Below are 16269 nucleotides of genomic sequence, written 5' to 3'. Positions count from 1 at the left end.
GGCCTAATAGGTGGTTGGGGCTCCTCATCACCAAAACGGTCCTGCGTGACAGCGGTGTGCTTTGGGGCCCGAGCTAGCTCAAATAAAAAAACCCTGTTATGATTTGCTCTTGTATGATTTTTGGGGTGTTCAACCCTTCCCTGGCACTACAACACCACTTCCTACCACCCCCTAATTCTCAACAATGCCATCATAGTATGAACTAATCAAGAGGTTAATATTGTTAGGTCAGAATCCTCTGATCTAACCCTCACCGGAAATGACTTCGTACTCAAGACATGGCTACACTGCTTTTTAAAACCTATGTATTGAGCCGGGCGTGGTGGCGCACGCCTTTAGTCCCAGCACTTGGGAGGCAGAGGCAGGCAGATTTCTGAGTTCGAGGCCAGCCTGGTCTACAGAGTGAGTTCCAGGACAGCCAGGGCTACACAGAGAAATAAAAAACAAAAACAAAAACAAATATTGTATTTATGGGTAGTGTGTGTGCCCGCTTGAGTATATGTGCACAGTGTGACCTTGTGTGCCCAAGGAAGGCAGTATATGCTGAAGTATATGCTTCAGAAGGCAGTATATGCTTTGAATCAGCGCTCGATATATGGTACAGTTTCACCCATAGCCAGGATTCATGGGTCCAGGAATCAAGGGGTGGAAAAGGGAATAGTTCCACTTACTATCACTCCTANTGACCCTCTAGGAAAATTTTTGCTTCCTGTCCCCATAACTCTAGGTTCTGCTGGCTTAGAAGTTTTAGCTCCAGAGAGGGGAGTGCTCCTACCAGGAGCTACAACAAANATTCCATTGAATTGGAAGCTCAGACTTCCCCCTGGTCATTTTGGGCTTCTAATGCCCTTAAACCAACAGGCTAAAAAAGGAATAACCGTGTTAGGAGGAGTGATAGATCCAGATTACNATGGGGAAATTGGATTACCTCTTCACAATGGAGGTAAGCAAGATTATGTCTGGAGCACTTCTTAAAACGGGAGCTATGGGAAATTGTGAGCTGCTGGATGTGGGAATTGACACCTGAACCCTGGTCCATTACTAGATCAGCAAGTGCTCTTAACCTCTGACCCACCTCTTTTCTAGCCTCAGGTTTGTTTGCGTGTATGTTTGTTGTGAGCACCATGTTTTAAATTTTTCAATGTGACATACTTCATCTTCACATCGTTTTCAATACTAGATGCTGGAGTCCAGCGCCAACGTTGTTGTTCTCGTTTTGGGGTTGCGGGGTTAGGGGTGGTGGTGGGAGGGCGTGGCAGCGGAGGCAAGACTTGGTCTAGCGAGATAATTAGGGTTGTTTTTTAATATTAAAACGTTTACCTGTCTTATGTCTAAGTGGTTTTGCAGCGATAGCTGACACGCCTCACTGAATTCCTTTGAGGCCAGAAACCGCAAGTCTCTTGTGTTTAGCACCTAGGTATAAAACAGCGGTAGATTAAGTAGCCTTTGTTCTTATCTTGAAGTAATTTAGCAGCTCAGACTGTGAGTGAAAGTGTAAGGAAGAAAAAGAAACACTGAAAAGTTATCTTAATCTTTCTTTCCTTTTTTTTTTTGGGGGGGGGGTTGTTTGTTTGTTTTCGAGACAGAGTTTCTCCGTATAGCCCTGGCTGTCCTGGAACTCACTTTGTAGACCAGGCTGGCCTCAAACTCAGAAATCCACCTGCCTCTGCCTCCCAAGTGCTGGGATTAAAGGCGTGTGCCAACAGGCCCAGCAGGAGCAACAGGGTTTCTTAATCTTTATTCCTAAGTTCCTCTTCTCTAAAACTTCTCCAAAAATTCTCTCTCCAGAAATCCTCCAAAAAAAAATAATAATTTATCTTAATTTTAAGTCCTCCCCTCTTTTAAAAAATATTATTTATTTAATGTATATGAGTACACTGTTGCTGTCTTCAGACACACCAGAAGAGATCATCAAATCCCATTACAGATGGTTGTGAGCCACCATGTGGTTGCTGGGATTTGAACTCAGAACCTCTGGAAGAGCAGTCAGTGCTCTTAACTGCTCTCTCCAGCCCCTAAGTCCCCTTTTAATTTCTAAGTTATTCTACTCTGATGTCCTACTCTTTCTCCTCCCAATCTTGCTCTCTCCTCCTGCTTTGATGTATTAATGCCATGCAATGTAATCATTCCCAGTTTTTTGTATTTTTCTAGGGGAATAGAGTACATGCTTTTTCGAAGCATCCTTTTTTTTTTTTAACTAAATTTCTCTAAAAGTTCGAACATAAATTCAAATCATAAATTGAATAAGAAGTTTACAACAGAGAATATTTACCTATATTCCCATTAAAACTAGACATCCTGGAGAGATGGCCCAGTGGTTAAGAGCACGGACTGCTTTTCAGAAGGTCCTGAGTTCAATTCCCAGAAATCACATGGTGGCTCACAACCATCTGGGTGTGTCATCACAGGAAGGAAGCTGCTGTGTCATCTAAGGTCAGTCGTCCCAGCTTTAGACCCTGAGAGCTGTAATATTGACCACCCAGGTGGAATCTGTGCACTCGTGTAATACAACCGTTCAGGAGAGATGTGTCCATTAGCTCGTGTAATACAACCGTTCAGGAGAGATGTGTCCATTGGCTCGTGTAATACAACNGTGTCCATTAGCTCGTGTAATACAACCGTTCAGGAGAGATGTGTCCATTGGCTCGTGTAATACAACCGTTCAGGAGAGATGTGTCCATTAGCTCGATAGCAGCATGATTGTCCAGTGATTCAGAAATGCTTCCATAGGCTCAAGCATTTGAACACTTGGCCCCGAGTTGGTAGCACTGTTCGGGAAGTCATGGGACTTTTAGATTGCAGCCTTCTGGAAGAAGTAAGTCACTGAGGGCAAGCTTTGGGAGTTTATAGGCTTGTCCCATTGCCAGGTTGCTCTAATGACTGAAGATTTGAGCTCTCAGCTTTAGACTCTGGCTGCCTGAGGTTGTGCCTCCCTCTTCCTCTGGAACCATAAGAACATCTTTCTTCCATAAGTCATTTTGGGATGGGGAGGAGGAAGACAAGGAGGGAGGGAAGAAAGGAAGAAAGGAAAGAAGGGAGGAAGAGAGGAAGGGAGGGAGGGAGGGAGGAAAGAACAGAAGGGGAGAGGAACGGAAAGAAAGAAAGAAAGAAAGAAAGCAAGAAAGAAAGAAAGAAAGAAAGAAAGCAAGCAAGCAAGCAAGCAAGAAAGAAAGAAAGAAAGAAAGAAAGAAAGAAAGAAAGAAAGAAAGAAAAGGAGAGAGAGAGAGAGAACTTTGTGGTTGTGAGGATGATTCCACTGCAACATCTGTCAACCCTTTGATCACAGGGTTGATTGATTCTGCTGATCTGGCTAGCTCAGCAGATGTTCCTTTCCTTCATCACCTCTCCACGAGCCTGGGTTTATCCCCAAGCTGCAGGCTCAGAGGACAAGTATGATGACCCTCCATAAATATAAGCGGACCAGTCTATGGTCCACCTGCTAAAACCTCCAAACAGACTCTCAAGAATTTTTTTTTTTTGGTTTTCGAGACAGGGTTTCTCTGTATAGCCCTGGCTGTCCTGGAACTCACTTTGTAGACCAAGGCTGGCCTTGAACTCAGAAATCCGCCTGCCTCTGCCTCCCAAGTGCTGGGATTAAAGGCGTGCGCCACCACGCCAGGCTCAAGAAGGATTCTTTCCCCTTCCCCCACGTGGTAAAAATAAAACCTTTCCTAAAAATAATACATATTTATTTAAATATTTTGCTGTAATAGCATACATACACCGGTATCATTTATTTACTCTATTAAGAGATCTATCAAACATGATCTTTCTTAAAATTAATGAGCACATTATTTTACTTTCACTTCTAAAATTCAGTCTCTTACATATAATCAAAATAGTTCCATGCCTATCTTAGAGCCAATCAAACGCAGATTTAAGGATCTTGAGTTAAAATCTCAATAAGCTAAAGGTTTCAGTAACTTTTCTCGGCATTTCGTCTTTGCTTTTCTTTTTTGTCTAAAATGGTCTGTTTTAAGCTCAAAACAGCATCTTGAAATCCAGGATTGAGGTCTAGTGCCTCTTAAAATCTTCCAAAGCTTCGTTAAAATACCCCAGCCTGTAGCGTATTAAGCCTCTGTTATAATAGGGAACTTCAAAGCTGGGCAGGATTTCTATGGTAGATGTGTAGTCGTCCATGGCTTCATAAAATTCAACGCTCAAGTACTTAGTTTGCCCCCTGTTGTTATATGCAGTGGCCAAATCCTCTGGGCTACATTTGCTCCCGCGACTCGCGCACTGGCCAATGAAGGCAGAGTACAGCTCCCAGGCCTTCGCAAACTCGCCCCTGGCGAGCCTGTGCCATGGCCAGGATGGCCAGGCTCTCTCCTCCCTCTCGGCCCAGCCGCATGGCCATTTCTGCCTCGCCCTGATGGAAGCTCAAGAAAGATCCTTGTGTCTACAATCTGAGGTGATGACTGCCTGTAATACTCTTTTCTTTCTTAACTGTTTTTATTATTTCTAATTGTGTGCGCACGCGAGCCCAGGTGACCATAAAGGCTAAAAGATCTTGGGTCCCCTGGCCCAAAGATTTATTATTATACATAAGTACACTGTAGCTGACTTCAGATGCACCTGAAGAGGGTGTCAGAGCTCATTACCATGTGGTTGCTAGGATTTGAACTCAGGAGCAGTGCTCTTACCCGGTGGGACTTCCGCTGACCCATCTCGCCAGCCCCAAGATGTGTGCTAACTGCTGAACTCCTCTCGGTAATTTTCTGTCTTTCATTCTTCCCTTCCCACCCTCCTTACGTTTCGCTATTTCAACTTCAGCATTTCCATTTTACCAAAATTTGCAAAAGACGGTAACTTTCTCTAGACAGATCCAGAAATTTGTTTTGTTTTGTTTAGTTTAGTTTCTCTTTTTCTTCCCCCACACCCAGATGAGGTTTGGAATTGAGCCGTTAATCTGTCTCATGCACTGCCTTGTTCTACAATTACCGGAATGTAGGGCATGCTGGGGACACTTGGGTCTGTGTTTGCTGATATTTTGTGTGTCCAGTCTATCAGCACAGAGGTGAGAAATTTCCAGCCTATAGTAGGAACCTGTCTGCCCAGTGTCTGCTGCTGTACCTGAGAGGACCCAAAAGCTGCTGCTTCTGCAAATGATTATCAGAGATAAACCTGCACTTCTGGCTCTGAAACGCCAAAAGAAGAGTGCAAAACACATCTGAGGCGCTTGTCTGGAGAAATGTAACTTGATCCCCAGTGGGCTTCCTCGCAGGTGGTCCTCTCAGTAAGCAGTCTTCAGGCTCTTACACTGAGCCAAACTCAGAGACCAGAATTGGAGAGAGTGGTGTGGGGAAGGCTCTTGCCTGCAGAATGCCTGCCCAGAGGACCTCAACAAACCCCAACAGCCTTGCCCTGCGGTGGAAGTGAGTGCTTGAGGGACCAGTCCAGCAGGTACCCACAAGCCCCACCCCCACCCCACCCCACCCCACCCCCGCCTTTTTGAGGGGTGTGGGTAGTTCTCTGAGCCTGAGAGGCTACCAATCCAACAAAGTGGAGGACAAGACACAGTGACAAGGCCAGATGAGAACACCTGATTGCCCTTTGAAAGGGAGACAGGTGCTTTCTAGAACTGTCAGTTTAAGTATCCAGAACAAGCTAAGTGGACAAGGTAACAACAAGGCTCAAGAAAAAAGGAGGAGATGCATTTGGGGCCGCTGATAGCCCCTGCTAAATCTCTGGCACCATGAAGGTTATGAGAGTGGCAAGGTTGGCCTGAGCGGTGAGCCACCCACCCGTGTCCAGAAAACTTTCCCTGGGGAAAATTCCAGAGGAGGCTGGTCTTGGCATCCTAGCCCTTCATCTTTAATCCCAGCACTTGGGTGGCAGACCAGCAGATCTCAGTGGGTTCGGGACTAGTCTGGTCTACATAGCAAGTTCCAGGATAGTGAGAGCTATGTAAAAGAGAGAACCTGTCTCAAAAAGATATAATAATAAGTATCTTGATACTAAATTATCTTCAATTCAAAAATTATACTTTGCAAATCTCAAACTTAACAGGGATAAAACTATGAAATTTTAATTTTTTTTATATAGAGTTTATTCAGGGCATGGGAAAGGGAGTCAAGAGAGTAACAGAGGCAGAGAAAGGCAGAGAGAGGGAGAAAGTAAAGAAGTAGAAGCTGGCCACAGCCATGAGCACCATGGAGAGAGAGGAAAGGGAAAGGGGAAGAGAAGAGCCCAAGAGGGCGAGAGAGAAGCAAGCAGGAAGCAAGAGTAAGAACAACATTTTAATCTTATACAAGTTACTAGTTTATTGTAAACTATATTTAATAATTTGTAGATACACAAATAATTTGTCACCTTAAAAATGATCCAGTTCTTTAATGTGCTCAGAATTATATTTGTGCTCACGCTAAGAAAAGGTGTATTTCATTGAGAGACAAAGTTGCAGAGAGATCAATTTACATCTCCCTGTCATAGTCTTCTGTTTCTGCTGTCAGAGTGAAGCCTGAAGAAAGTAACTGAAAACAAGTAACCTCAAAGTTTGTTAAACATAAAATAATTTTCAAAATTGGATGTGTAAAAAACTGATTATGCAGGCTGGAGAAATAGCTCAGCAGTCAAGAGCACTGAGGGCTCTTTCAGAGGTCCTGAGTTCAGTTCCCAGCAACCACATGGTGGCTCACAACCATCTGTAATGGGATAATGGGAACTGATGCCATCTTCTGGTGTGTCTGAAGAGAATGACAGCATAATCACATACATTTAATTAAATAAATAATTAATTAATACTTTTTAAAAAAAAAATCTGGTTATGCCAGATGGTGGCAGCACACACTTTTAATCTCAGCACTTGGAAAGAAGAAGCAGGTAGATTTCTGAGTTTAGGCCAACCTGGTCTACAGAGCAAGTTCCACAACACCCAGGGCTACATAGAGAAACTGTCTCTAAAAACAAAACAAAAATAAGGAAGCAAGCGCACACACACACAAACTGGTTATGAGAAATTGAATACTTGAGTAAACTAGATTAAATGTGCAATACACTTGCATGGCAGGATGTCTCCGGGTCCAAGTAGTTCCCTTCGATGGAGCACAGTCACACAGGAGTAAGTTGTGTGCTAGCCTCATTACAGGTTGCATGGGACTGCAACCTGCTGCTTCTGCCTCTGGCTGTGTAGACCTGACCAGGAAAACCCTCCTTATCTACAGGGAAGATGAGTACTCCTCCTGTCTCACCTGTCGGGGATGGATTTTCTTGCCCTGTGGAAGATTTCAAAGTCTGCACCACATCCTAAAAGTCTCCAAGAACAGACATGCAGATAGCAATTACTCTTCACTCTGTGCCTCCCAAACTGGCAGACATATGAGGATGCTATGAACAAGGGAACCTTGTACATAGCCTACCACCTGACTGGGTATGGGACCTGCACGTTAGTTCATTTGGCCATGCATTTCTCATGGCATTCAATTCTTCCACTTAATAAAAGCTAATTCTAAGGTCCATACCTCAACTGTCCATGATCAAAGGAAGCTTTCAGATAAGCTGCCTTCACATTCAACAGCTTTGGAAAGCTCTTCTGCATACAATCTTATGAAAAATGACTCAGTAGGACTATAACTTAATGTTTTTATTGATTATTTGAAATTTTCACATGATGTATCACAATCCCATTCATGTCCCAGTCCCCCAAGTGGACCCTCCCTTATAGTCTCCCCCAAAACAAAAAAAAAGAAAAAAGAAAAAAATACCAAGTTTAATTTGTGTTGCCCATATACTCACTGAAATGTTGTCAAACTCCCAGTAGCCAGCGGCTTAAAGATACCTGGTTCCTTCCTCACCCCGCCCCTGACAGAAGCCATCAACTGTGTCAGGTCAGCATCCTTATCACAATTTTTTAAATTTTTAATATTTATTTATTTATTATATATAAGTACACTGTAGCTGTCTTCAGACACTCCAGAAGAGGGCATCAGATTTCGTATGGATGGTTGTGAGCCACCATGTGGTTGCTGGGATTTGAACTCAGGACCTTTGGAAGAGCAGTCAGTGCTCTTAACTGCTGAGCCATCTCTCCAGCCCCTTATCACAATTTTTAAAAGTTCTCTTTTTCTTTTCCTTTTCTTTCTTTTCTTTCTCTTTTTTCCCTTTTCTTTATTTCTTTCTTTCTTTTTTTTGGGGGGGGGGCGATAAGGAGGAGGTTGTCACAGAAGCCTTCTATGTCTCTCATTCTCAGACTGAAATCATACTTGGCCTTTATAGTCAGCAGCACGCCCTTAGGACTTCAGCCTGGAAGTTTCTGGCTTCAGCATGGACAGTGTGGCACTCAGCAGCATACATTTGGGACTTCCGCGGTTGAGGGCACTAGTTATAAAGTCCACACAGATCCGCAGGAATCAAACCCGCCCTGAATCTCTAGATCTGCCTGATGGCGCTCTGTGGGTTTCTCCTATGGCTGGCAGGCACTCTAGCCCCCACAACAGCTGGTGACTGCAGGGTCCTGATGGAATTGGCCTCTGCAGGGAGGAGCAGCTGGGTGGAGTGGGGTTCCACTGGGGAAGCCCCGCCCCTGCATCGCCCACTGAACCTTCAGCCCCTTCTCCACCTGGCTGGTCCCAAACCCTATGCCCTGCTCCCCTCCTGGCCAGCAACATCCAGGAGTCCCGCCAGTCACAGGCTCACACTCACTGTGGTATTCCCTCATCACAGCCTCTGGACCGGCCCCATATCATGGAAGTCAGTTTAGTGAACCACACACTCTGAGGATGGAGCCCCACACTGTGTGGTGGGGTTATATAAGGGATTGCGATTGGGGGCTGGAGAGAGATTACTGCTTGCATGTTGAAAGGTTCCTGAATAAACTGCTTTGAGAAGAACGCTGTGTCATTGCTCTTTTTTGCTGGCTGGAGACAGAAGGGACAAGTGGTGGCCCGTACAGTAACCTTCTCTTCCTTCAGAACTCATCGCAGTCAAGGCAGCTCGCAGGTAAGGTTCCCGGTTTTGGGACGAGTTAAATTCTCAGATTGAGACTATAAGGTTCCCAGTTTGGGGACAAGTTAAGTTCTTGGATTGAGACTATAAGGTTCCCAGTTTGGGGACAAGTTGCACCAAGCACCATGGGGACTTGAGATTTGCAGAGGAACAGGGGGTTTTACCAAAAGGGGTTTTGCCCGTCTGGAAGTTAGTGAGAAATTGCATAGAAGATAAAGATGTGGCGCAGAACTCCAGAGAGGTAATGAGTTGCTGAATCAGGTAAGAGAGGAGCACTCTCAATTGGTCTGGGCGAGAGGGTCTGTTTGTGTGTTTCCTCAGGGTCATTGACAGCCGCTGTGGGTCCCGGAGCGGTTGACCAGAGCAGTCCAAAATGAGCAGAGTGGGGATGGGGACAGCGTGGATGTTCCTGGTGCTGAGGATACTTCCCGTGGTGATGACTGAAGATCCACATTGGGGAATCTTATCTGTGTTTCCCAAACCCATGCCGTTGATGCATTTGGCACAAGTGTTCCCCCGATTTTTCACATCTAATGCTTTGCTGCAGTTACCCTTTTTACCATGGGATGGGGAAATAGCGCCTGTGCAGGAACCGATGCAGCTTCAGTTGAGGGGATTGCTGTGCTTTCAAATGATTCAAAAATATTTCTCAGAAATGTGTGGTTGTTGTGTGGTGTGAATGGTAGTTGCATAGATCTTTCTCCTCTGAGTATGCTAGTGGGAGGGGCATGGGTAATGCAAGTTTTTATTGGAATGGGTCTAGTGTGTTTGAAACCTCTGTATCTCAACTTGCTGGAGGGTGCAATGCTTCCTTTAAGGCTACGCCTGTTTGTTTGTGGCTTCCTTTTGTGTTTATTGTTTATAATGGTAGTTAATGAGAATAATGTAGTTAATTGTAGTAGTGATATTTGTTATTATAGTATGTGCTGGAATGCATCTGAATATCATTTAGCTGTTGTTACTAGGATGCCTCACTTTGTACCTTGGCCTGTTCAAGCTCCTTCTGCTATGACTTTGTTTAGACCTAAGAGGAATTTTCAGCATTACTGCGGCCATTGTCACTGCTATAGCAATTTCTGCCACCGCAGCCACAGCTGCGGCCATATCCTTTACCTCTGTGGTACAAACTGCCGTGGCTGTGAGTAATTTATCCGCAGGTGTTGCCGATATCTCAGTACCTTAAGGACTTACCAGCTGGATCTACAGCTGTCTCCCACTTGAAAGAGTGGGCCGGAATTGGTGGACTTGCCCTGTGTCTGATATTAATCAGCATTCTGGCCTTTTGGTGCATTTGCCGTATACAGTTTCGTCAGCGCAGAACCCAAGTCTTGATGATACAGGCTTTTGCAGCAGTGGAGACAGGACAGTCTCCTCAAGTGTGGCTTGGCATGCTAGAGAAGTAGTCAATGACAGGTAAGACTCCCTGGGCATGTCACCAACCTAAGACAGGGATCAAACCAAAGCTGTTTGTATCCCAATGACAGTAAGGGGCATTGCCACAGTGGGCAACCTAAGACAGACATTCTCTCTGCCAAAAAAGAAAAAAGGGGGAGATGTGGGGAACGGGTGTGGCAGTAGTCCCAAGATGGTGCCCAGGACTGCAGCCATGTCTTATGACTTGCACCTGACTTCCTCATACACCCGAAAATAAGCCACGTCCATCGTGAGAGCTGCACAGGCGCACCATGACACAAGATCAGGCCATTTGACGAAGGCCAATGAACTGAGATTATGTGGACTGGGCTGATAGGGCAGGGTTGAGGGGTTATATAAGGGATTGCGATTGGGGGCTGGAGAGAGATTCCTGCTTGCATGTTGAAAGGTTCCTGAATAAACTGCTTTGAGAAAAACGCTGTGTCATTGCTCTTTTCAGCTGGTCAGAGACAGAAGCGACAGAGATGTTTTAAGAATGTATTCAATATCTTCTGTAAATGTAGTAGAGGACATTGATTATGTCCTTGAGTTTTACAGTCACCCGAGCAGCATCTAATTTTTTCCAGTCTTCTGGGGAACCCTTGGGGAAGATTTAGTCCCTCTGTGCATCAGGAGGGCTGCTGTGCCCTTGGCTTGGATCCTCTTCTTGGAGCGCCAGTGGTTCCTGCTCATGGGGTAATCTCGGGTTGATAAGCCTTCCCTGTAAATGAGGAAGAAATATCAATATTGCAAACCATGAACATTACCTGTTCCTACCACAATTATCCCAGTTAAACTAGTATGTTTTCAGATAATTGAAATATTTTTCTACAAAGCTGTGAATAGGCAAAACAATAACAACAACAACAACCAAAGATTTGAGATCTACGGAGGTGTTCCTATAGCCCTGAGAGAGTGAACAGGCTCACCAGGAAAGCAGCGAGAGGTAGGAGGGATATTGATAGTGAAACAGGCTCAGCAAGGGACAAGTAGTGTAGGCAAAGGGAAAAGCAAAAATTGACCTTCAGAAACACCATCAGGATTGAAGAAATAATTTACTCAGATCAATGCTAAAGGACACTGTGATGGTCAGAACTGATCTAAAACTTGACAGAATCCTGAGTCCAGTCTTAAAGGAAAGTCCGCTCCAGGTGTGCCTGGAGGAATTATCAAGAGTAAGTTACTCTCTAGAATGCCTGGGAGGCATTGTCTTCATTAGGTTGAGTTTGGAAGCCTCTTTCCTAATATGGACAGACTTTGCCTCTACCCTGTCTTACACTGTCATGAGATAGCTGCCAGCAACTCTCCCATTTAGCTCCCCATTTTCTTTAACAGGATCAAGTTGAGTTTACATTCCCAGACTCAGGGGCCTGTTCCTACTCTGGCCCTCCAAATACTGTCTTAATTGTCTATAAACCAGTAAATGTAGAACCTGCTGTCATCATTATCAAGATGCCTGCCAAGCCATCATTAACTGCACACAGCTGACCCTCTTTTGGTCCGTTATCACCTTGAGGTCTGGATGAAGAACTATGAGGATGCATTAAGGATCTAGTTTCCCAAATGGAGTGTCTAAGGGAATGAGTTAAAGGCCTTGAAGATAGTTGTCCTGGGAAAAGCCCAGTCTACTTCATATGCTCCCTTGCTTAACCCTTAATGTCAAACTGGGATTTGGATGACCTGGAAGCTCTCCCTAGTCCCCACCCCACTGGCCTATTTTTGTGGTTTGGCCCTTTAAATAAGCAATACAGCCTCCTGAACTAGCCAACTCCCTGAGCACTCAGAAAATAAAGCTTTCATGTTTAAGCTTGAATTGACTTTTCCCCACCTCCACTCAGAACCCAACAGCACTTCATAGAAGGAACAAAGTTCCCTAAGCACTGCCTTTGGAGCTTTTTGCCTCCTGTGGATGTACTGAAACCAGCTGCTCCAGCTTCCCAACTCCATGGCCATGCCCTGGGTCTGTGCCCAACTACACACTTCCGCCCTTGCTTATGTCTGAACATTTTGTCATACCACAGGAAAATAAACCAAGACCAATGCATGCATGCCATAGAATTAAAGATTATGGAGAGTCACAAACTGAACCTCACAGGGACAGGAAACAGTGCTGTGTGAATAATGTTAGGAGAGCTTGCCTGGCTCAGAACATCCAAAAGCTCTCACAGGGAGGCTTAAAGGAGATGTCTGAAGCAGCAGGGTGTGCTGCTTAAGTGAGGAGGTCATCTCAGGCAGGAGGACATAACAGAGAAACGAAGCTCTGGCAAGGATGTAAGAGGAAATAATACATGAAGAGAAGCAGGTGGCTATCAGCAAGAAAACCAAAGACAGCCGGGCGTGGTGGCGCACGCCTTTAATCCCAGCACTCGGGAGGCAGAGGCAGGCGGATTTCTGAGTTCGAGGCCAGCCTGGTCTACAAAGTGAGTTCCAGGACAGCCAGAGAGCTATACAGAGAAACCCTGTCTCGTAAAAACCAAAAAAAAAAAAAAAAAAAAAAAAAAAAAAAAAAAAAAAAAAAAAAAAAAAAAAACCAAAGACAGGGCTGGAGAAATGGCTCAGTGGTTTAGAACACAGACTAGGCGGTCCTCCCCCTCCCTCGGTGGGCGTCTTTGCGCCGCATGCGGCCGCTAGGGGGCCCGAGGCCGCCATGGCTCTTCTTCGTCTCGGGTCTCCTTCGCCCGGGCGGTACCCGCTCAGGCGCCGGCCCGCGGTACGCCGCGGCTTTCGTGTGCAGAAGCGAGTCACCTCCGGGGGTTGCCAGTTCGGGGAGGGACAGGACCTCGCTGACCCGTTGTGTCCCGGCTTCCCTGGGGCATGGGGGCGACGTCTGTGGGTTGTGCGTCCCGGGGCTCGCGTGTGAGTAAGATCCTCCACCCCCGCCGCCCTCCCCTCCCGCCAGCCTCTCGGGGATCTCTGAGACGGGCTCCTACTCCCGTGCTGCCAGATGCCCTCTCTAACCGCCCACCTCCTCGCTCTCTTCTTCCCGGGGCTAGGACCACGACCTCAGATCAGACGTGGCGACCCGCTGAATTTAAGCATATTAGTCAGCGGAGGAAAAGAAACTAACCAGGATTCCTCAGTAACGGCGAGTGAACAGGGAAGAGCCCAGCGCCGAATCCCGCCGCGGGGGAAATGTGTCGAACGGAAGACCCACTCCCTGGCGCCGCTCGTGGGGGGCCCAAGTCCTTCTGATCGAGGCCCAGCCCTGGACGGTGTGAGGATGGTAGCGGCCCCAGGCGTGCGGGGCTCGGGTCTTCCCGGAGTCAGGTTGCTTGGGAATGCAGCCCAAAGCGGGTGATAAACTCCATCTAAGGCTAAATACCGGCACGAGACCGATAGTCAACAAGTACCGTAAGGGAAAGTTGAAAAGAACTTTGAAGAGAGAGTTCAAGAGGGCATGAAATGGTTAAGAGGACCTTTGGAAGAGCAATCTGTGCTCTTAACCGCTAAGCCATCTCTCCAGCCCATCTTAAATTCTTAAGCAATAAGGAGGTCGGCCAGTTCCTCCTGCCTTCTATTTTTCATAAACCACGTACACAGGCACAGCCACAGTGAGGAACAATCATGGAGGAAAAGGGTTCCCAGACTGCCCTTTGAGAATAAAATGNGAGGCCAGAACCAAAGTCTTTTGGATAAAGCACCACAATGGACTAGGCACTAGCACTAACCTTCCTTCCCAAGGCACAGATCTTTCCCAGCATGAGAAAGACCTCCCTCCCTCCCTCCCTCCCTCCCTCCCTCCCTCCTTCCCTCCCTTTTGACCCATTTTCACTCTTCCACCATACACTCAATAAAATAAAGTAAAGTAAAATAAAATAAATGGAAAAAAAAAGTACACCGACTACTTTCCCGAAGGTACAGAATTCAAATCCCAGCAACCACATGGTGGCTTACAACCATCCATAATGAGATCGGACACCCTCTTCTGGTGCATGTACTTAGATATAATAATAAATAAATCTTAAAAAAAAAAAAAAAAGAAAACGAAAGAAAACCAAAGACAGTGGATAGCAGTGTGGGCCAGGATCACAGGCTTGGGTGGAGGACACTCAAGCTCAATGCAGGGAGGGTCCCCTGACATTGAGGCTACAGAGATATGAGGAGTATACAGAGAGACCGAGCAGAGGTTGGAGAGATGGGTCAGGAGTTAAGCTTTTTTTTTTTTTTTGGTTTTTGGAGACAGGGTTTCTCTGGCTGTCCTGGCTGTCCTGGAACTCATTCTGTAGACCAGGCTGGCCTTGAACTCGGAAATCAGCCTGCCTCTGCCTCCGGAGTGCTGGGATTAAAGGCGTGTGTCACCAAGGCCAGGCAGCTGTTCTTACCCATCCACTCTGCTCTTCTGTACTCTGCTTCCCTCCATTCTCTCCCCTCCATTCGGCTCCCCTCCACTTTCCCTATTCTCTGCACTCTAGTCCTTCCTTATGTCTCTCCTCCATTTCCTCTTATTGTCCAACTCCCAAAAAGCAGAACTGCCAGCATCTTGAGATGTTTTAAGAATGTATTCAACATCTTCTGTAAATGTAGTAGAGGACATTGACTATGTCCCTGAGTTTTGCAGTCACCCCAGCAGCCTCTAATTTTTTTTCCAGTCTTCTGGGGAACCCCTGGGGAAGATTTAGTCCCTCTGTTCATCAAGAGGGCTGCTGTGCCCTTGGCTTGGATCCTCTTCTTGGAGCGCCAGTGGTTTCTGCTCATGAGGTAATCTCCGGTTGATAATCCTTCCCTGTAAATGAGGAAGAAATATCAATATTGTAAACCATGAACATTACCTCTTCCTACCACATTATCCCAGTTAAACTAGTATGATTTCAGATAATTGAAATATTTTTCTACAAAGCTGTGAATAGGCAAAACAATAACAACAACAACCAAAGATTTGAGATCTATGGAGGTGTTCCTATAGCCCTGAGAGAGTGAACAGGCTCACCAGGAGAGCAGGGAGAGGTAGGAAAAATATTGATAGTGAAACAGGCTCAGCAACGGACAAGTAGTGTCCTGGGAGGCTTTGTCTTCATTAGGTTGAGTTTGGAAGCCTCTTTCCTAATATGGACAGACTTTACCTCTGCCCTGTCTTACACTGTCATGAGACAGCTGCCAGCAACTCTCCCATTTAGCTCCCCATTTCCTTTAACAGGATCAAGTTGAGTTTACATTCCCAGACTCAGGGGCCTGCTCCTACTCTGGCCCTCCAAATACTGTCTTAATTGTCTATAAACCAGTAAATGAATGTAGAACCTAATGTCATTATTATCAAGATGTCTACATTGTAAGAATAGAGTCAATGGCTTGCCAAGCCATCATTAACTGTACACAGCTGACCTGCTTTTGTTCAGATATCATCTTGAGGTCTGGATGAGGAACTATGAGGATGAGTTAAGGATCTTGTTTCCCAATGGAGTGTCTAAGGGAATGAGTTAAAGGCCTTGAAGATAGTTGTCCTAGAAAAGGCCCAGTCTACTTCATATGCTATCTTGCATAACCCTTAATGTCAAACTGGGATTTGGATGACCTGGAAGCTCTCCCTAGTCCCCACCCCACTGACCTATTTTTGTGGTTTGGCCCTTTAAATAAGCAATACAGCCTCCTGAACTGGCCAACTCCCTGAGCACTCAGAAAATAAAGTTTTCATTTTTAAGCTTGAATTGGCTTTTCCCCACCTCCACTCAGAACTCAACAGCACTTCATAGAAGGAACAAAGTTCCCTAAGCACTGCCTTTGGAGCTTTTTGCCCCCTGTGGATGTACTGAAACCAGCTGCTCCAGCTTCCCAACTCCATGGCCATGCCCTGGGTCTGTGCCCAACTACACACTTCCACACTTGCTTATGTCTGAGGATTTTGTCATACCACAGGAAAATAAACCAAGACCAACGCATGCATGCCATAGAATCAAAGATTATGGAGAGTCACAAACT

At 45.8% G+C, this 16269-nt stretch overlaps 1 pseudogene; it reads right to left on the bottom strand.

Moving 5' to 3' along the window:
* Window positions 1-3916: 3916 nt before the first annotated feature.
* LOC110283687 lies at window positions 3917-4357 on the bottom strand (annotated as a pseudogene).
* Window positions 4358-16269: the final 11912 nt, after the last annotated feature.

Source organism: Mus caroli, chromosome 17 (genome assembly GCF_900094665.2).
Source record: "Mus caroli chromosome 17, CAROLI_EIJ_v1.1, whole genome shotgun sequence".
NCBI lineage: Eukaryota > Metazoa > Chordata > Mammalia > Rodentia > Muridae > Mus > Mus caroli.
Note: the sequence above shows the minus strand (reverse complement) of the source record. Positions and strands in the feature narration are given on the sequence as shown.